Genomic DNA, 22,644 nt, shown 5'->3' with positions numbered 1-22,644 from the left:
ATATGGTATGATTGCGTTTTTTATTACACCTTATTATAATGTATGCTTCTTGAGTTTAAATGGACTATCTTATACACAATAGGATAGAAATGAATTCCTCACTTCTGGAAGACCTCAAATAAATGGTGTCTTTCATATTTCTTCACAATGGAAACAAATGAAATGAGATTCTAAAAATAGAAGTTGTGAAGGCTAGACGTACCTTTATAATTTGGGTATAAACTGTGATTGGCCATTTTTGATTATATCTATATATTACACAGATGCTGTAATACATCTACAGAGCACAGTCCACTGTGATGTGAAGGGGCATATATGTCCTCAGCTTCAGCAGCCAGTGGCACTTTCCATGACTGGCATGGTCCATTGCCCACAGCTCATGTTCCATGAATACCTACTCAAAGGCTGGGTTCATAAATATCCTGAGTTGACTTCTGTTTTCAGCAGAAGCCTCTCCCATTTGCCTGGGTTATCTTCTTAGAGTAGAACTGATCTTAGCAGCTAAAGTCAAGAAAAAAAAGAAAAAAACCAAGGTCTTGGGCTGAAGAGAGAATTGAGCTTGGGCACTCCCAACCAGGCAGCTCTCACACTGAGTCCAGCGTTCACTGACATTACACAGTGATACTATTGGCCCAGTACTCCAGCATAGCAGGAAGGTGTCACTATCCCTACAGCCTAAGTGGGCAATGTAGCCCAAAGTAAGAATTGGTACAAAGACACATAATATGGACACGGCGAGTTTCAAGTTCATCCAAGGGGAATGTTCACTGAGTGGACCAATGAAGTAAACTCTCATGAAACATCGTTCATGTTGATGAGATCATTGCACAGTTTTGTTTTTGGAGATTGTTCTTTAATTCTAACAGCAAGATTCCATGGATGTGCACATGTATGTTCACATGTATATGGAGAATCAACATCTGCCTACCTGTTTGCCTAGTAAAGGGCTGGGAGAAGAGGGTAACCATGATGAACATGAGGAAGGCCATAAAAACTTTTACTGAGAATATTCACTTCAGTCCCATTTCAAAAGAGAGAGAGAAATCCCCTTCTTGTTTATAGTGCTGTAACCCCCAAGTCACAGTTAGTAAAACTCAGCATCAAATCTCTACCATAGAGCTGTGATAGCTTTCTGTTGTCCTGAGTACAGACAGGTTGAGTAGATACCCCATGCAAGGACTCGGGGGGGGGGGGTTGTTTTATTACACTATTAACACATTTGTTAGGGCTATGTAAAACCACTGGCTTAGTTTACACACGGTGACGCCTACGGAACAGTGGCTCTCCACTCTATTCAATAGACTGTGCTATTACCTATAGCTAAAGGGAGCCGACGGCAGGATCACACATGGGATGCAGTCAATCAGTACACCTGATGACTGAGCATCTTGAGGGCTGAGGGCTGAGTCACCTTCATGCCACCTCAACTATACGCCATCATCACTGCTCCATTGCCTTAGCTGCGCCTTGACAGTCTGCGAAGACTTACAATTGCAGATGTGAGCTCTCAAGGAAAAATTTGTCTCCTGGAGGAAATTGTGGCATAAGCTATAAAATGCAATACATGATATGCTCCCTTCATTGATTTAGACAGAAATGTGATTTGAGTATTGGTAACTATTCAGAAACAATGTTGAAAGCTTATTTTTTAAAAAAAATCTATAAACAAAGGCGAAGTAAAATGCCCCCTTCCCCTTCAATTTTACTCCTTTGATTTTAGAGTTTGTATGCAATTTTGGCACTTATTTTAAAGCTAATGGAAATATAATTAGATAAAATATAATAACATATATGGCATACACACATTTAAAGAAAGTGTCCGGCTACACAATGTAGACTTTCAGATTGTTGGTAAGTAATGACAGAAACAATCCTATGAACATCTCTCTTTTTAAAAGCTGTCATCCAATATATAATTAGTACTGATTATTTTAATGTTTGGGTCTGTGAGATGGCATAGTAGACAAAGACATTTGTCATCAAGCCTGGTGACTGGAGTTCAATCCCCAGGACCCACAAGTTAGAAGGAAAAGAAATGCCACCCACAAGTTGTTTTCTGGCCTCAAATATTTACAAAGACTATTCTGCTTTACACTGTCACCCACAGAGGAGCCAACTGCCCCTTTGAGTCACATTTTCACAATCTGATGCTACAAGTTTATGGCACTTTCAAACAATTAAAAAAAAATTATCTCAGGAGCTGGAGAGACAGCTCAGTTGGTAAAATGCAGTCATGAATGTTCAAGCTCTGTTCTCCAGGATCCCCATTAAATGCCAGTGTACACCTGTAAGTCTAATGCTGAAGAGGCAGAGATCTGAATCTCTCTGGACTCACTGACCAGCCAGTCAAGCTGAATTGGTAAAGATCATGGTTCAATGAGAGAACCTTTCTTGAAAATAAGGTACAGACAGTAGATGAAGACAGATATTGACTTCTGGTTCAATGTTTGTGCACACATGCACACAAACACATACGAATAAAATGTCACACACAAATATGTAAACAATAACACAGGATAAGGGAAAAGAGCAAGAGAGAAGTCAAAGCTGTCTCAGATGAGACAGAAGGAAGTACATGAAGCAAACAGACAGTGAGTTCCTGAACAGCATTCTTCTAGTGTCTGCGGTTGAAGTGGATCTTGTTACAGTTTTCCTTAAAAGACTTTCAACTTTTTTTTTTAACTTTTAGAATTGGTGCACAAAAGCAATAACTTACTGTCCCTTGAGGTGAAAACGTTTAAGTCTTTCCATGTTTGCTTTATAATACTCATGTCCCCTCATGCAGCTATCTACCCCCCTCCTAAGCCACTCTCATCCAGAATTTGCTTTGCAACCATCTGCCCCACGGGTGTATGTATGTAGAATACTCATTCTGTGAAGCGCCTGCTATTTTATGTGGTTTTCCTTTAACATGATGTAAGTATTGACCCTAGGAATGCTTGAACCAATATGTTGCCGCCCTTTAACACGAGCAAGGGGCTGTCCACTGTGACCCTTGTGCAGTTCATTGATTTTCTCTTTGTTCCATGAAAGCTGTCCCTTCCTAGTGGATGCTGAAGATGATTGACGTTGTTTGTTGTTAACCTAACGGGTGCTGGGGTGACTACTCCTGTGTGTCTCCTTCAGAGTGGTCTTAGTGTCCTGACTCTGAAGTGGAATTGCCAGTTCCTGGAATACTACACAGAAAGCTTTGCTAAATGTTGCCAAATGGTCCCCTGAGGGGTTTCTCAATGAAGATCCTCCAGGCAGTATCTGAGGGGTGTGTTCTGATGTCCCTGTTCTTATCAAATATGTATCAGAGCTTCTAAGTTCTGCTGGTCTACACAGTACCTGGCTATAGTTTAAATGTAAGATTTCCTAATTACTAATGAGACTGAGATTTTTTTTAACAAGTGGCAAAGCTGAGCATCTATATTCCTTATACACACACACACACACACACACACACACACACACACACACACATCCAAACACACTCCATGGCTTTCTTGCTATACAGGGGTTATAATCCCCTGTCTGTTGTTCATACTATCTATATTGTTTTTCTATAGACTGCTTATTGTTTAAATCAATATTTTTAACATGACCTCCCAGGGATCAGTTAAAAACTGAACAGAACTTGGCACTTGGTAAAGAAGATTCCCCATGTTCTACTGCCATCAGACTCAAAGATGTATTTTCCTAAGGCCTCATTTTGTATTAAACAAGCTTTATCAAGGAAGTAATCTCAATTTAAAGCAGAACTGTTTGTACAAAGGAACTAACTATGATACAAATCTTAAGAACTTATGTGACACTCTGATTATGGCCTACTCCTTGTCCCCAAGGAGAAAAATAAATCCTAGCTGAAATTACCAGATAAAAAGATGTAAAATCCACTGAAGTCACTTTGCCAGATTCCCAGGAAATTACACCACCTACAACATAACAAGCCACAGTGTGTTTTCCCACATCAATTTAAGACACTAAACTCCAGTGTTATAAATGAAGCACAAATAAAACTATCAATGTGGTGAATTAAAGAAAAGAACATACATTACTTATTTTTGTATTAGTTATCTTATATTGTTTGATTGTGTATTGTGGAATGCGTATGCGTGTTTGCACGTATATGGGCATACACATTAGTGGATATCTCGTGTGTATACATGCATGTGGAATCCAGATATTGATATGAAATGCCTTTCTTGATGGCTTTACACTTCCTTTATTGAGGTAGGGTCTGTTGCTGAACCATGAACTTAATACTCCAGACTAGTCTAGCTAACCAGGCTGCCCCAGGGATTTTCCTGTCTCTGCCCCCTGAGTGTTAGCTAGCATCATGGCAGACAACATCCCACCTGCCAGGTTTTTAACACTAATTCTGGGGACTCAAACTTTACTTCTCATGCTTTGGCAAGAACTGCCTTATCTACTGATCCATTCTCTTGGCCCTGGTACTGTTGTTATCTTAATAAGACTTATTAAGAGAGTGATGACTTGATTACATTGATTACAAAAGAAACTTTTTTAAAATAAAACAGGTGAGAAGATAGTAGAAAAGAAATTACTAGATTGAAAACTTGGGACCAGGGCAGGGTGATATGAAAGACTGCTTTTTTGTCTCCAGGTTCATCAGGGAGAGCAGGAAGTGAAGCTTCCTGGTCATTTGCAACTGCTCTGGAAACAAAAAGCCCTTCCTGGGCCCAGGGGGTCAGAACTCACTTGAGAACAAAGCCTATAAGTCGTATGGAAAACCATGTTCTTCTACTAGGATTGTAGGTGATAGAACTGCATGAGTGTGTATTGATGTCAATCAGAATAGAAAAAATATGTAAAAAGAAGATGAAGTTCAATGGTGAGGTGAATGGGATTCTTTTCTTGCTGTGTGACCTGGTATAAGATCTAGTCATGACCTCAAAGCTGTAGGGATGGCAGAACCAACCACGGTGAGACCATTCCTATTATGTTTCCATCCCCACTCACCCTAAATTAGACAGCAAGACGAAAAGACAAAAAGTGTGGGCAAATACCAAAAGATGACCTCCAAAAGGACTTTAGAAGGAAAAGGCCTGGAGGTTTGTTTTGTTTCACCATCTCCTAAGCTAACACCATCAAAATAAGAGAAAAGCTATTTGTTCCTCATTTCAGAACTCATGTTTACTGCTACTAAACCTCTGCCTGTCTGTATTGAAAAACTCCCTTTAAGCCTTACAGAAATATGGGATGGTTTTGTTTGGCTTGATTAGGTTTGGTTTGGTTGTCATTGTTTGTTTTGTTTGTTGTTTTGAGATTAAGGCACTGGATGGCCTAGAAGTCACTATTTGGACAAGGTTGGCCTCAAACTCACTGAGGTCTGCTGGCCTCTGCCTCTCCCCCTCTGCCTCTCTGCCTCTGCCTCTGTCTCCTGAGTGCTGAGATTAAAGGTATGTGCCACCACACCTGGCTAGAAACATCTTATTCTATTCACAGAGACCTGTTTATTCTCAAGATCAAGGACTGTTTCTGGAAAATTATCCTCAGAGTTAAAAAAAAATCAGTAGATAAATCTACTTGTGTGTGTGTGTGTGTGTGTGTGTGTGTGTGTGTGTGTATACGTGCATGTGTGGACCAGAAGTTAACATCTAGTGTCTTTCCCAGTTGCTTTTTGCCTTGTTTCTTGAGACAAGGTCTCTCACTTGGCCTGGAACTGACAAGTGTGTTAGGCTGGCCAGTAAGTTCCAAATGCCTTCCCCCTCCTCTGCACTAGGACCAGAGACAAGAGCTGCCATAGCCAACTTTTGTGGTGATGCTAGGGACCCCAACTCAGACCCTTATTCATACAGGCAGACATTTTATTGACTGAGCCTTTTCGCTACCTTTTGAAAGGATAGCTACTTTGGTCCAAGCTCATTAAAGCAGATTGTTTACCTAAACTTAAATGTTCAAAACTGGAGCTTCAACGACTTTGATTCCCTGAGGCCAATCTCTATATAATACCAGATTTTTCACCAGCAATTTGCAAGTAGATCATATAGAAGAAAGTATCAGAGACAAAGTGCAAATTCTGTGGTTAATGGACTTCCTGGTTGCACTGATTCTCAACAGAGTGCAAAGGAAACAGCATGGAGAAGGAAGCCTCTCTGGAAACAAGCGTTGGAATAATACTAAATCCACAAACAAGGGACTTTTCCTGTCTATCATAAACATGTGCAAATTAATTCACATTGACTCAATAAACCTAAAACTGTTCAGTTTCTACAAGAAAACATAGAAGATCCTCATGAACTTGAGTTAAGCAAAGGGTTTACACAGCACCCTAACTAAAGTTAATAGTGGACTTTATCAATGGTTGGGTTTTATCCTTGTTGACAACTCTTGCTTTTTCTAAATACATGATTAAAGATGAAACTCGGATGAAAAGAAATATATAAAAGACATGTTCTTGACAGATCCAAGACAAGGAATTACAACAGCCTACTTCAAAAATGAGCAAATGATTTACACAAATACTTCATCAGAAGAAGATCTGCAGAGGGCAACTATGCGCTCAAGAAGGTGGTTTACATAACCAGTCATTGGAGAGATGCTAAATACAATCCCAGTGAAATTATAGTCCACACCCATCAATAATACGGATTATGGATATGGCTGAGTTCAACAAGACTATCAGATGTAAAGAAAATGGATGCTGTACATATAATATCATCTTCTAGGACTAGAAACAGGACCCAGTATCCATAAGAGTGAGTGGACGACCAATGGTGGGGTACCTCTGCATAGAATTTAACAATACAAGGGATTAAGATATTACTATGTACCATTACATAGCTGAATCTCAAGTTAATGAGACTAAGAAATTCTAGGACTGTCCTCTCTAAAGTCTATATAATAACCTAATTTTCAGTGAAATAAATCAAGAGTTATCTATAGATAAGAAAGAAAGCTGGGAGGGAAACATGGACAAGAAAGAGATCCCTTGCTCATCATGATTATTCACAGGAGAATAATCCATCAAAATGTATCAAATTATGCAGTTTGGACATTTGAAAACAATAATAATAACAACTGTGATCATCAGGAATGTGCTAGTACTTCCATTTATATGTATTGAGTCATGCACAGGTACCAACTCATGAGGTAGACATGTTTCAATCTCCTTTTAAAGGGGACAAAAGAGGAAAATATCTCTTACAGACAGACCTCTCTCTCTGCTTATTCACCTGCCTAACCGCATGTCTGTATGTCTGTCCCAACAGTGCTGTCATGACTATAAAGAAGGCATGAAGAGCATCCCAATAAGAAGCAGAGAAATAGGAATATAGACCATCCTCTCATGTCCCTTGCTGTCTGTAAGGAAGAAGCAGCCAATGTAGAAAGTGTGAATGGCTCACTAGTGATATGGTTTCAGCTTTCCCTTCTTGTGTTTAAACATTTGGACACCTGAACTAGTGGCACTGTTTGGGGAGGTAGTAGACTTTTGGCCAAGTAAAGTCCAGCTTAGAAACACGGAGGGATTTGAGGTCAGCCATAGTATACTTCAGTTGTCTTACTGCTTCCTGATTCACAGACTCCTGGTGCAATTGTCTGGTCTATTCCTGCTGCCATGCCTTCCCTACCCTAATAGATGGAGTAGCCCATGAAACACAGAGTCAAACAAATCTCCTCTTAACTCGTTTCCATGATAAAGTTTATCACAACAACACAAAGAGTCAAAGACCGTGGTCATATAAGCGCTACTATTCTATGAAAGAGGAGACTGAGAAGAAGAGAGAAGCGAGTAAACCCTCACAGAGAAGCAGCAGTTGGCCTGGGCCTCACTGATAGAATAAGATTTGGGCAAGTAGGAGAGTATAGCAATGGCTTCTACATTTTAAAAAACTAGTTAAGTAAGGACAGAGACACATGGAGCACGTGGCATTTCCAAGGTTGATTTCAGGCTGGCTGATGATGATAGGCAAATAAGCAAAACCTAAAAATGATCACCTCTGTCAACTCAGCTTTGGTGTAGTTAAGTGTGGGTCAATGTAAAGGCAAGGAAGAATTAAAGATGGCTTAGTGGTTAAGAGTGCTTGTGCTTTTGCATAACCTCAGTTCAGTTCCCAGTACCCATGTCTGACAGTACAGCTGCCTATGACTCCAGCTGCATGGGACCCAACACCTCTGGCCTGTGCGGACGGACAGACACACAAGCACACACATGCACATGCACAGGCACAGCCATACAGGCACACACAGGGAAGCATAATTAAAACTTAAAATAAAATATTTAAAAAAAAAAAAAAGGAGTGAGGTATTAATTCTAAACACAACATTTATGCTTTGTCTCTTGCCCACAACTATACCCTGTGCCTGGACCTCTCATGGTGTATAATAAGTTCTCAGACACTCTAAACGGGGACAGAAAAGGGGCAAACAACATGGCTTCAATCTGAACACAGCAGGTTATTTCCCCAGCGTCATTGAATGTTGGTGCTCATATGAGTGAGGGAGACAGTAGTGGTTAGTGGCATCTGCTAAGTGCTGACTTCATCCGTCCGTACAAGGACATTGCGTCCCAGTACCCTCCAGCAGCCTCCGATTAGCAGCATTTCTTTCCCCACATAAGAAAACAGGGGCTCTTAGCAATTAGGTCGTTTTGTTTCTAAGATGACTCCAGCACCTGAGAACAGCAAGCTAAGAACCCAAGCCATCTGATCCCTGGGCCATTTGCTCCAAAGCTGCCTAAACACCTGCCAAACCAGGGTGTAGCACAAGGCCACCCATGCCTAACAGAAAGGATGTTTCTGATTACAGCCATAGAAGACACTGGGAAAGATGACTGACTAGCAATTAGTTAGTAACCAAACAGCACCCCTTCGGCCTGTTACTCATTTTGAAAAGGCAGATGAGGCCAGGTGAAAAAAGAACCTCCCAATGACAAGGCTGCTACCTGGTCCAAGTATTGTGACTGCCCTTAGCGATGATGACTCTGGCCGTTTCCTCATCTGTGATCTGTCTGGAGATGTATGTTGCCTTGTATGTGTCTGGGAATGCTTGCTAGCTTTTCTATAGCAGTGTTGAGCTCTGAGCTCAAGTCCTCATGCTTTCCCAACAAGTTCGCTTTCCATCCTTAAAAGTGGGCTGGGTTTGGTTTGGTCTTAGTGGTAGCTGAGACGGATGAAGTGTAGTTGAGATGGATGGAGTGTAGTTGAATGGACCAAGATCTCCTGGTCCACACTCTCATCTATTCTCCATCATGACCACCTACTGGCAAGATGGCTGGTCAACATAGAGGAACATCAATAATCCAATAGAAAATTCACACAATTCAATATTCTAAAAAGGGGGTTCTATAGTATAGGATCTATCTGGAATTTTTGTAAAGCTCCAGATAGCAAGCCATTCTTACGTTCCAAATCTGGGCCTAGCTGGCTTTATGGTTAAGAGCTGAGCTCCCCAGAGATTAGCTAGCATGGAAATCACCATCCTCTAATACAAACCCACAGACTAGAAAAGACCTGCTCCTGAGCTACTCACTGAGTTCTTACCCCATGGCTTCACAGCAACTGAAGCTAAAACTCTAATAAGGAAACTGTAGTTCTAGGAAGGATGAATCCACAGTTTAAAATCTCTACAAATAAAGCTAGAAACAATGAAGTACAATAGAAAATAGCATTGTTGCAATTTTTTTTTTTTTTTTATAAAAACAGTAAAATAAAATAAAGCAATACAACTTATTTTGATTTTCAAATCTGAACCATTTGGGGATGTTTTCACATTTTCTCTAAAAACAAAGTATGCATTGAAATGGTTCAAAGGCAATTTCAAGTAAATAGCTTAAACTGTCAGTGACAAGAGTTAATAAAACCCAGTCAAACACAAAGTCCGGAATGTGCACAGAACCATGACAGCATTCCACAGTCTAGGGGTACAACTACCAACTGCACAGTAATTAAAAGTAGTATTTTTGTCTGATGATCAAAAGAGCATTGTATACACAGAGTCAAAAAATAGCCCCAGGCTGGTTTTCAAAGGGTCTATTTTAGCTCCGAGTAACCTAGGAGCCGTCAGTGTAACCCTTGCTGAGAAGGAAGACATCGATCATCCACATAGCCAGGACAGCCAGGTCCTTCCTCACACAAAAAAACCAAGGGGTGAAGAATGACTGATGGATTCAACTTCAGGGAGGATTTTTCTGAGCCCACAGGAAGTTTCTGTTTTCCTGGAGGTTCTAGAGATAGAGTCAAGTACCAAACACACACAGCCAGTGCTCTCAAGAAGCTCAAACTAGACTGACTGTAACTAAGTAGGGTGCTGGCTCCTGTGGCTTTGTGAGTTTATATAAATGGAAAAACTGAGTGAGCCTGAGAGACTGAAAAAACATTGGGTGCACACACAAATACACGCACGCACGCGTGGAGGGGAGGGGAGAAAAAGGGAGGGGAAGAAGCAGAAAGAGAGAAACAACATGGGGGACATAGTGAAGAAGTAAGGTCCAGCTTCTCCTGCCAGAAGCCACACCCGTTTTACTTTCTAATGCCCTTCAGACATGAATCTAGTAAGTTACGTCACTACCCGGCCTTTGCTACCACCTTGCCTGACTGGACAGGGCTCCTTCTCCCAGGTGTGCAAAATTGTGGGCAATTCCTACTTCTCCCAGGTGTGCAAAATTGCGGGCAATTCCCAGTATGGGCTACTTCCACTTGTATGGTACATGTATTGTGGACTGAAAGAGTCAATTGTTACCTACGCTTGGAGAAGTCAGGGAGGGGAGGCTGCAGTCAGCATTTAACATGTATAGAAGAAATTCAAAGTATAATTTTCTTATGGGATTCTGAGTCAAACAGGCAAGGCTATTTTAAATGCCAGTGTTCAAGAATACTGCATTAGTAGACTTCTTAGCCTGGTTATAATGTACATAAAAATATGGGACTATTGTGAGATTGGGACCAGTTAGCTACTCTGTCTCAAACATGAAGTGAGATGATGAGCTACAGGGAGGAAAAACATAGACAACAGACCAAGCTCACTGATGCAGACTCTACTCGCTTTAAATGCATTCTGACAGAGACAATCTTAAAAAAAGCTAAACTGTGGGGCTGCGAGGGGAGCGGATCATGGGTAAAAGGCAGGTCAGAACACAATGGCACCAAGGCTTCACCATAACTGCAGAAGACTGTGTCAAATCTATGAAACTTATGGAATTCTTGGGAGGATAGAAATAATAAAAACTTCACATTAAAAAAGAAAACCATATTCTTCTGGGTGTGGTGGTGCTGATGATCTCAACCCTGGGGAAGCAAAGACTGGAAGATGCGAAGTCAAAGGGCATCTTCAGCAAGCACCTACATAAGAAGCCCAAGCCAGAGCCAGGGTTACAGGAGTCCTTGTCTCAGAGGAGCAGGGTAAAACAAGACCTAAAACATTTGCATTAGTAAGAATACATTATTCACATTTTAAACTACTCTGAATAAAGATAAGTGCTACAGATTGTAATGCAGAACTAAAGTCTGAGGAGTACTGCAGGCTTTTCAAAAAGTAAATTGATTCCTATCACTGCCATCAATAGTTCTTTAATGGAGCTTGCAGAGAGGATACCGGTTGAGCTTCCTACAAAAGCTCAAGTCTCAGACACACAAAAAAATGTTATGCTGGGCCTGGAGAAATGGCTCAGAGATTGAGTCTCTGCTGCTCTCCTAGGGAACCCAGGTTCTATTCCCAGCACCCATGTTGTGTAACTCCAGTTCTAGGGGATCTAATACCTCTGACCTGAGAGTCTTTGTATTCATTGTATTCTCTCTCTCTCTCTCTCTCTCTCTCTCTCTCTCTCTCTCTCTCTCTCTCTCTCTCTCTCTCCTCCCCTCCTCCTCCTTCCCTCCCTTCCTCCCTCCCTCTCTCTTTCTCTGTCTCTCCTCCTCCTCCTCCTCCTCTCCTTCTTCTTCTTCTTCTCCTCCTCCTCCTCCTTCTTCTTCCTCTCCCCTAAACCCCACTTCTGGTCTCCCTCTACCTCTCCCTCCCACCCCCTGCCTCTCGGTCTCTTTCTCTCTGAGTCTCTGTCTGTCTCTTCTCTCTCTCTCTCTCTCTCTCTCTCTCTCTCTCTCTCTCTCTCTCTCTCTCTCTCTCTCTCTCTCTCTCTCTCTCTCTCTCTCACACACACACACACACACACACAATTGTTTTTAATTAAAAATAAATCTTTAAAAGTTAAGCTGAGGCAACTTTCACCCAGAGAGCTTAAGGAGCCTCACACATATCTCATTTCACCCTCACAAGTTGGGGAGTGGGGAGGGGATGTTTTTAAAATTAAAACAACATTTCTGGAAAGATTACAAAGGGTTGTTTCTGATACTTAATAGTATTTCAACCTACCTCTCTCCCTGTATGCAATTTTTAAAAAAATCTTCTAATTTAGTAGGGAGCAAATTCAGGAATTTTATACATAACTGTGTATAGAACAAGGTGAGACTTCCTCTAAAGTGGAGACAGGACTGGGCACAAGTGTTCATTCATCTACTGTCTCCGATCCTATCTGCTGTCAACTCCAGCTCCAAAAGAAGGTCACTGACTTGCCAAGTCAGCCAGTGTCACCTCATGAGTCAATCAGGTTGGGAGCAGAGAACAGGATGTGGGAGGTGTTTAGTTAACAGGGCCAGGAGGGAGGCAAAGAAACTCCAGTAATTGTGCCACACATTTTTTGTAAAACTAATTAATGAGATGCTCTTGAAACAAATGGGGAGTTAGAAACACAATATGGGCAAGATCAGCAACGGGACATGTCACAATTCTAATGTTTCCACAGAAAACTAATTGTCAATGCAAAGGAAAAGGAAGTGAAGGGAAGGGAAGGGAAGGGAAAGAGGGAGGGAAGGAAGAGTGAGCCAGCAGCTGCGGGGTGGTTAGGTAAGTGTTGCCTGGGAGCAGAGAGTCCCAGCCTCCCACTGACACTAAGGCAAACTCTCCCCCATCCCCAACCAGGGCCTACCAGAACCTTCTGGGAAAATCAGTCACTTCCGTTTCATCCTCATCCCCCAGTGCACAAGTCCTTTTTGCATGCAAAAATCTTTGGGAGGAACACACACACAGCTGGAGTGTGGAGATCCTCAAATCTACCTGAGTCCTCAAATCCCTCAAAGGAGGGAAAGCAGAGAGTAACGGGAAGTGCTTTCAAAGGGAGTGGGGTGGAGCTGGAGGGGGGGCTCCCCGAAAACTCTGCCGGAAGACAGCGTTCAGATGTAAATTTCACTTAAAGTCCTTGGGGTTGGAAAGTTGACTCAGCAGCAGGGGCGGCTCTTCTAGGGGACTTAGACTGGATTGCTAGCAACCACAATGGTAGGTAACTCACAACCGTCTAACTGCAGTTTCTGGGGATCTAACAGCCTCTCATGGCCTCCCCAGGCACTGGGCATAAAATGGTGTACAGACATACACGAAAGCAAAACACCCATATACATAAAATAAAATAAAAATTAAACTCACTGAAAATCAGGCCTCTCAGAAGGCTCCTGGTTTTTTCCTCACCCCACTTTTTTTTTTCCTGACACTAGTGGGCCCAGAAAGTCATGGCTCCTACAATAACAACCTGCACAGTATCCAGAGAATAAATACAGTTCTCTCACAGGAGAATTTTATCTCAGGAGGATCCAAAAGAAACCTCATTCTATCAAAACAGCCTTTAAGAGTGTATCCGAACCGACATTTTAATGAAGAGCAGATGAGAAGTCTTTTCAATGACCATATGCTCAGATCCCATTAAAAAGGAGCAGCGGGCCCAAGCTCTCTAAAAACATACTCCACTGAACCTCCAAGTCTACCTATGGCTGCCCTTGCCTTTCCAGGGTTTCCCAGGGCTGTGGGGATAAAGACATTTATCACTAATTTGCTTTATAATGCTCTGGATCTGCAGCTTACTGACTACCTTGGAGAGAGGGTGGCACCTCTGACACCACAGGCACAAGTTTTGCTCAAGTCTCTGGAGAGTTTCCCACAAACTTCACATACTTAATGTCTATGCCTTTCAGCTCCAGAGTCCATGGGTGATTTCCTGTGCTTCTTAACTCTTTCCCTCTCTGTTATATATTCCCACACACCTTTTGCCATTTACCATAGCTTTTATTGGCCCCTCGGCAATTTGGATGGTAGTAGGGGCACTGAATAAGTGACCACCTCCTGACTTACCAGAGATCCCCAGGATAACAAGGCCTTCAGGTGGTTTTCCTCGCCTTTAGATTTCCAATATACAGACAATGTTCATATGATGATGATTTGTGGAATGAATGAATGAATGAATGAATGAATGAATAAGAAAAGAATGAATACATGCTTGTTTCCAATTCTTCTCCTTGACCTCTCAATAATTTTGTAGCTGCACTTTCGTCAACCTGCTTTGTGTGGAAAGACCTCCTCAAGGACCAACTCAGTGGTCCTGTTTAATCCTCAGCCTCTTGCACATCATCTGCTTTTCTCATTTTCCCAATACCTCCGGCTTTCCTCGTGCTGCTCCTGGGCTTCTGGGTTCTACATCTCATTGGCAGTTCTATTCTCTGCCCTGCGCTCTGTTGGTGGGTTCCAGAGTTCCACGGCTCATGTCCTCTCCTGCGACACCCTCCACAACCATCTTCTTAGACTGAAATACTAATATGCTGCTGAGCCCCAACATGTTGCTGGAGTTCGACACAGGCTCTAGAGCCAATGGCTTTCCCTATCCTATCCTCAAGGTCTCCACTTTTCTAATCTCACCTCTCTTCTCATCAGTGCTGCCCGGGAGCAGTAGTTTTCAACCTTCCTGATGCTGATAGAGTTCTTCATGTTGTGGTAATCCCCAACCACAAAATTATTTTTGTAGCTACTTCATAACTGTAAATTTGCTACTACTATAAATATTAACGTAGATGTCTGATATGGAGGATATCTGTTACGTGACCTCTGTGAAGGGGTCATTTGACCTCAAAGGAGTTGTGATCCACAGGTTGAGAACCACTGCCCTATAGTTAGTGTAGCTATCTGTCTGTTCTATCTCCATTCCTTTTTGCCATTTGGACTTTGCTCAATTAGTTTCTTTGGCTTAAAATTCCCTTCTTAAATTTCTTTGCTAAATTGAAGTCTACCTATCCTTCCAAAGACAAGAGAACATGGTGGGGAGAGCCTTCATATGAATCGCTAGTATGAGCACCATTCTCTGCACATAGGTTCCTCATCACTAGCTCTAGGCTCTGCACACAAATCTTCCAACCAATAGCTCTATGAGACTTGCCTGCCAGATAATCTGCAACTACACAATACACACTCACTTCTGTGATTATTTGAATAACATTTATGTCCTCTGTTACCACTGAGTTCCATAATGTGACATCAAAATCTATTTGCTGTTTGTATCCTCAGTAAAAGAACGTTGCCCTCATACCATTGGCAGTCAATAAGGATTTGTTTGGTACATTGACTCATCAAACATTTTATGAGAATCAGTAGAGAACAGTCAGCAGGAGAACAGACTTTTCATGAAGAGCATCCCTTGGCCATCTGTGAATAGATAGGCACAGCTCTATCCTGAAAGCATCCTTATAAAAACAGGTGGAAGGCAGAATTTAGATTACAGGCATTGCTTGCCCAATCTTGGAAAAGACCTTCTATAGACTCTGCTATATTCAACATTATATTATGTGGAAATACCCACCAGAGCAGGCCCCCTCTCCCCTTTCCTTGTCATACAGCATGGTTACATTCATTTTATCCCTTAATTTTTTTAAATTGTCCATTAGTGCTTTTATTTATTCTGGAATCAATACTTTTATTGTCTAAATAATTTTGATCACTTCCTACCAATTCTATTCCTATAAAACCAATGGTTCACATGCACCAGCTCCTGGAGAAGTCTACCTAAACATACCTTACCTGCTAAAGAAAAATAAACGTGCAGCAGAGAAGCAAAGCCAATGGTTGTTGAACATTCAACATTGACTGCATCTGGCACAAGGCAAGCATTGGCTCTATGCAATATTCTCTTGGTCTCAGGCCCCACTGCCTTGCTCTGACCTACATCCAGAACATATACTCTATCCATGTCCTTGTGCTACAGGTTTAACCTCAGGGTTTGGTAGCACAACTCTCTGTCTTCTTCAACATTAGACCCTCTGGGAACATAAGCATGACCTTCACCTTGTGAAGCTGAGCTGTGGCTCCTCTGTATGTTCAAAAAACAAGTGTCTTCATGGCCGGAGAAGTAAAGGCCACCCACCCAGTCTTTCCTCTGTGTCCAGGACTGTGCTTAAAGGCAACCAGCTCAGGAGCAGCCCTTCCTCCTTCACATGTTAATTCATTCATTTCCTCAACTGTGACACTGGCTCAGGTATTTCTATTCTAAATCTATCTATACAGTTCTGAAAACAAAACAAAACAAAACAAAACAAAACAAAACAAAACAAAACAAAAAACCCTGCAGTGTTCTGCAAGAATTCTAGCCTATGAAAGAAGGGCATACAGAATCAAGGGAGGTTGGTGGCAGCCCCTCAAAATGGCATGGAGTTTTTGTAAGCAGAGCACGAATAACAGCAATCAGTAACCCCCAAATCAGCAGCAGCTGGTTAAACATCTACCTGCCTTCCTAGAGGGCCTTGCACCCAAACCCAACACTTGCACAGTTCAGACACCAAGAAAAGCTTGCGGTATCCATATGGTTTTCAGCATTTGATCTTGTGTTTTGCCTCCTCAGGATGGCTTTGTGCTCATAGAGAGAACACCCCAGAGCTGCTTACTCTGCCCTTAAAAATCCTGCAACCCAGGCCTGATTGAACCCACAGGAGGAACAGGCACCTTATAGACACATAGCCATCTAAGATGTCCTCTTTATGATCAAGCTGATCCCTCCCTGGAGGCTCTCCACATTAGCATGTTAGAAGGAATGCACCAAGATACTCGCATGCCACAAACGTGATTTTCTTATTAATGAAGACCACCGTAAGGCAGGCCACATGCAAGAGGATCCAGTAGGTCAATTTAATAGATGACGAAGCTGAGGTTTACACAGAGATCTAGTTAAAGAGTATGTCCCGTGTTTAAGGCTAAGGATGAAGGGAGGAATGTAAGGTAGGTGGTACAATTCTACATTTTGCATACGGAAAAGTGTATGATATGTGGGAAAGAGGGTAAAGGGAGGGAGGAGAGAGCTGGGAGAAGATATACAGATATAGCCACTATAAAGATATTCTCCAAGGCTGAGAATAAGGGGGCAGGCTGAAAAGATCACCAATGAAGGAAGCCTTCAAGGAAAACAATGGTCAACACAACCCAAAATTTCACTTTAACAACACAACAAAAATCGGTGTGTACATGTAACCTGTTAGAATATAACTGAAGGTAAAGAGCAAACTGTTTATGACGCATAGCATAAAGGAGCACTCCAGGGTATACTTGTTTCTAAAAAAAAAAAAGACAGAATGTTTGGTGACCGTGAATTGTACTAGAAATATAGTCTTACTTTACAGAATTAGTAAACCTGAGAATTAAAGAATCAATATGGGCTTCAGAAGCCGCTGCCCGTGAACCGGTGGCAGCTGGGTTGACAACCAGTCACCTGTGCTTTGCATGTTCCTCACCATTCTCATTTTTACAAACTTTCAGAAAAGGGTTAAGAATTCAATAAGTGTTGAAAAATAAAAAAAAAATAAAAAAAAATTAAAAAAAAGGTGAGAGAATTCAGTAAGTGATAGTCTGTATTAATTTTATTATACTTAGCAAAGTACAGTTAAATAAAAATAATTAGAATGTTTCAATGTAAGTAAAAGAGACTTTCTGACTTACCTGCAGCCACTCTCAAGGAGAAATGGGTGACTTAGTCCACAAGGGAGCTGATATACACACCGCTGCTCTTTATCTTAACAACTGGTCTATATTGCTAAAACTCAAACGAGTTTTCTGTGGAGAGTTTTTAAAGTCGTTGGTGCCTTTGTCTGATCACTGAGGCAACATAAGAGGTTGGAGGTGGATGCCCCTTAAGGAAAAAGGGGTGGGTTCTTCCATGTCAATGGTGGGAGGGAAGTCTCATTTACTGGGACCAGACATGGACACAAAGCTCCAGAACTTCCCCAAGGTCACACTTGAGGTCCTAGCTGAGGCAGGGCGTGCCTCAGATCGTGTTTGACTTCATGGCTGCAGGAACCGTAGTAAAGCCTAAAGCCCTGACCTGTGCAAGATCTACAGAAGGCTATGGCCTCTGGTCTTATCTCAAGGGGACGATATGGTGAAAGTAGAGTAAATGGTTCTAGAACAAACAGAGAGGCCATCAAGTCCGCACGCCTGAATGCAGAGCACTCAGGGCGACATGCTTCTAGAATGGAAGATAGAGAGGAGCAGCTAACTACAAACAAGTTCAGACTGTGTACAAAGTACAAGGAGATGGTAGTCAGGGTTGGGTAGCATTAGACTAAAACACAGAGAAAGAAATGGATGTGAGTGAGGACAAAGCAAGGCGAATCCAGAACACAAAGATCAAAGCACATAGAGTCTAGATAGGAGGAAGCAATTTAGCTGTGCTTTACCATGTAAAAAGCAAACTGTCGAAATTCTTAACTTTGAAAATTCTCAGAACACAGACCATTTGTCTCCACTGTCTGTCTGGTTCTACACGGTAGGGCCTAGGGCTTAACCAGAGGTGGTAATTAAAGGTATTTGAATCTCTACTTGCAGGAAAATAATGCTTTAAAAAGTTAAATATTAACAGGTTCAGGCATGATCATTCATATTTAACGTGAGTTCCAGAATCAAGATGATGGCTTCTGGGCTTATAGCAAAAGTTAAGTTTCTGAACCAGGAGCATTTTGGTAGTACAATAATATCTCTATTGTTTTTGCTTGAAAATTTAATTTCAATTTTTATTATGCTCCCCAGAATTTTGTGTGTTTGCTGTTAATCTTCAAAACAACTTTGATGTCCTCAAGGTAAAGGGTCCATTATGTGGGGAGGAAGATTGAAAACGGTGGCCAGGCACCTCAAAATTCACCTTCCACAACTCTTACTATTTTGAGAACCTGAAAAGCCAAGTGCTTTTTAAGAATGAAAATGTCCTTGTTGCTAAAATGTAATTCAAAGTAACTGACTGAAAATGTTTTGAACAATTGCTCAGCATGTATGAGTAGCTACTGTATAAGTATGAGATGCTGAGTTCAAGCCCCCACCACCTGTGTAAAGAGCTAGGCATACCAGCCATATACCCAACTCCCCCAACTTCCTATTCTTCTTAATAATGTATATGTCAGGAAGAAAGACAGGAGGTTAAGAAAGCAAGCAGTGTCTCATGGTGGAAGCAGAGTACTTAGCATGGCTCACTTGAGATAAAACTGCAGCTTCTAAAGCTTTATTAGTGACCCCAGAGTTGAGGAGGGAGGATGGCTCAGTCTGGGAAGTGCTTGCTGTGCAAGCATGAGGGTCCGGGTTTGATTTCCAGTACCTATAGCGAAAGCACAATGGCATGCCTTTGTGATCTCAGTACCAGGGAAGAAGATCCTTGTGGTGAGATGGCTAGCCAGCCTAGTCTATTCAGTGAGCTCCAGGTCAGTAAGAGAATATGTCTTAGTAAAAAGGATGGATGGTGTTCTGTTCCTCAGGAATACCCCAGAGGTATGCTTTCTTCACCATACACACACATGTATGAACACCCATACAGACAAGAATGCATGTACACACACACACACACATACATACTTCCATAAAGAACCAAAGAATGTTAGCATTAGAAAGAGCTGATCTCACTGTGGCTGTGGCACTTCTCGAGTTATTAAGCAATCATTTTCCAGAGAGCAAGCTATGGTGGCTGTGTGTCCTGGATCTACTACCTGAAGGCAGAGAACTAAGACAGTAAAGGAACAAAGAAGGAAAGAAATGTTTGTGCACTCCAGTGACAAGGAAACACCCTACTAGATCATACATCCATAGAAAGACAGACCCTTGATGTCAGAGAGCAGAATTCAAAAACCAGATGTTGTCCAGAATTTTAAAAAAAAAAGTGATTTTGTGTTACATTATATATATATAACACAAACATAGAAATCTGTTTTATATATAGAGAGAAACAAACATCATTATATATATATAATATAATACATATATACATATATAATATATATATATATACACACATATATATGTAATGGATTTCTAAAGTACAATCTTTAAATAAAAAAAGACTTTCCTGTAAGGAAGTAGCAGCTTTTTATAGCAGAGGAGCAGGTGGGAAGATACCATCCCAATATTACAATGGATGAATGCACCAGATGAACCTACAACTTCTCACCCCACAGAGGTACAGTGCCTGGTGACCCTGATGTAAAGTACCTACTTGAGGTAGCAATGGTAAGTCCACACTCGCTCTTTTCCTGTTGATTTGTATTTTGTTAAATACAAATCACTTAGGAGAAGTATGTGTGTAAAGCCTTAAAGAATTCACAAGTTGTGTGAACAAAGGGGTTCAATTGCCTTTTGCAGCTCTCTCAAAAGCCCAGTGGTTTCTGTAGCTTAAAGTGCAAAATTCTGGAGTTTCTTATTACCCTCATGTCATCTACTCTAAATTTGAAAGGTTTCCATCTAATTTTTAAATCAACTTCGCAAATAATGTATTTATCTAAAACATCCTAAATAGCTGGTGGGAATTTTTAGCCTCTACTAGGCAGTTCCACCCTGAGCTGCTGGTCGCCATTGCTTCCCCTCTCTCTTCTTGGGTTTGCCTGGTGCAGCCCTGATGGTAGATTACCATGGATCCTTTCTTCTAAAGGAACCCAAGAAGCCCTCCAGGAAAGAGACCTAGTTGACTCTACTCCTTTCTCTTTTCAGTATTTTTGAAAGAGGTCCAGAACCTACTTTGGAATGGCCCAGGAGGTATTGGGTAGGCGGAGGGAATCTGCTATTTAATGAGACCCCAGGCGATGCAAAGCCTTGGGGTCCCTGAACAGGCTTCCAGGAATCACCAAGATGGGAGTGGTGGTGAAGCCATGATCACCTCAGATTCCAATCAAACCGAATGGGTAGTTTTTGCAAGGACTCAGGGTCCTTTCACAGTAGTCAGTCTGTCTTCTTCTTATGAACAGGAGAGGCTCCAAGTGCCACAGAAAATGAGCACATTTGTCCATGTTCACGGTAACCTTATCAAGATTGTGTCAATAAACTGAGAAGAAAATTTAGCTCTAAATTTTTAAAACAACATCAGAAAAGCTACCAGGAAGCTTAAATAAAATTGACAAAGGCCTGAAAGTTGACTAGATATTAAGAAATAAACATTTATATAATATACTTATATAATAAATAATTAATACACAGACATACAAACACACATACACACAACTCCCAACCTAGGAAACCCTGAAATCTGAAGAAAATAATCCTTTTTCTCTCTTGAAGCCATAGTGTCATTTTTGCTGTCTTGGCTTCCATGCTTGTAAGCAGACTGGGACTTGGTAAGCTCTTGGAATAACAGGAAGAACACAAGCCTGTCCATGGTGCACTAAACCCAATACAATGGATTCATTCTTTGCACTAGAAATAAGAAGGTACTTAACATAATAAAGAATCATCTTAGGTAAGTTACTTCTGGTTTAAAAATGGTTGAGAATTACCGTGAGAACAGAAAGAAACTGGGATCCCTGGTGAATAAGAAAAAGACCTATTTTATTGAGTTATGGGCCGTGCTGAAAATTTCTCTCAAGGGTCAGTGAGAAAAGACAGTAAACATCATGCATAAAACTCCATGCAAAGCAAAAGGCTTTCAACACCTTTTGTGTGAAACGAGCCATCATCTAACATCCACTATACAACAAACCAGAGATGACCTGTCATCGTCTGACTCTTCAGTGTCCCCTTGACACTAAGCGCACTGGCAAAGCGCTCATGCATTCCTTGTGGTTCAAACATCTTCAGCAGGCTTGGTAAGTGCTAGGAAAGTGAGATTTGTGTAGGTTGGCAAGGACCCTGGCCTGAAAGCATGAGTAAGATGTGTGACTAACAAGTCAAGAACTGCCTCCACACTCATGGCTGAATGGAAGGCGCTTGGCACCTCTGGCCAGGGTGTCTCTTCACTGCTCACCTACAGGAGCTGTTAAAAAAAAAAAAAGACAGGAAATGGCAGCTGGGAATATGTGACAGTGAACTTGGGTCAAAACTAAAAGAAATAAACTAACAAGTAAATTGTTTTTGTATGGGCAGGTGTGCAGCTAAGGGGATGATGATGATAATTAATGTGTTCAGTGATTAAATAGATATAAGACAAGGGAAATTATGACCGTATGCATGGGCATGTACACGTGTGTGTGTTTTTAAGTGTGTAAATGTTCATGAGTATGCAGGTACCCTTATATAGGTAGATACGCATGCATGTGTAAATATATGCAGATGCTAGATATTAACCTTGGGTTTTGCTCCTCAGGGGTCATCCACCTTGCTTTTTGAGACAGTCTGACACTAGCTAGAGTTCACTACTAGGCTGGCCGGCCAGTGAACCCTAGGGATCTGTCTGTCTGACCTTCCGTATTACAAGTACACGCTCTACGCCTGCAACCACTCTACCAAGTAAGCACTCCCCCCTCCTGGGTCATTATAAATTTATTATAACCAATAAAGCAGAAATCTTCCTGATAACTCTCTTTGTACTCAACACTGTGCTAAATCCTTCAGGGTCTGTGCTATCCAATCCAAAGGTCACAGGCCATAAAAAACTACTGAGCCCAG

At 41.5% G+C, this 22,644-nt stretch overlaps 1 protein-coding gene and 1 long non-coding RNA gene across 18 annotated transcripts in view; one reads left to right on the top strand and one right to left on the bottom strand.

Annotated features, from left to right (window-relative positions):
* Window positions 1–22,644, bottom strand: part of Mitf (melanocyte inducing transcription factor) — a 207,246-nt gene that overhangs the window by 45,436 nt on the left and 139,166 nt on the right. The gene's annotated exons all lie outside the window — the stretch shown is intronic.
* Window positions 19,481–22,466, top strand: LOC116099320. Its single transcript, XR_004122208.1, has 3 exons — window positions 19,481–19,548; window positions 21,322–21,499; window positions 22,343–22,466. It is a non-coding gene; the product is annotated as an uncharacterized LOC116099320 (long non-coding RNA).

Source organism: Mastomys coucha, unplaced genomic scaffold (genome assembly GCF_008632895.1).
Source record: "Mastomys coucha isolate ucsf_1 unplaced genomic scaffold, UCSF_Mcou_1 pScaffold20, whole genome shotgun sequence".
Classification (NCBI taxonomy): domain Eukaryota; kingdom Metazoa; phylum Chordata; class Mammalia; order Rodentia; family Muridae; genus Mastomys; species Mastomys coucha.
The sequence above is the reverse complement of the archived record's forward strand: the minus strand, read 5'-3'. Positions and strand labels throughout refer to the sequence as shown.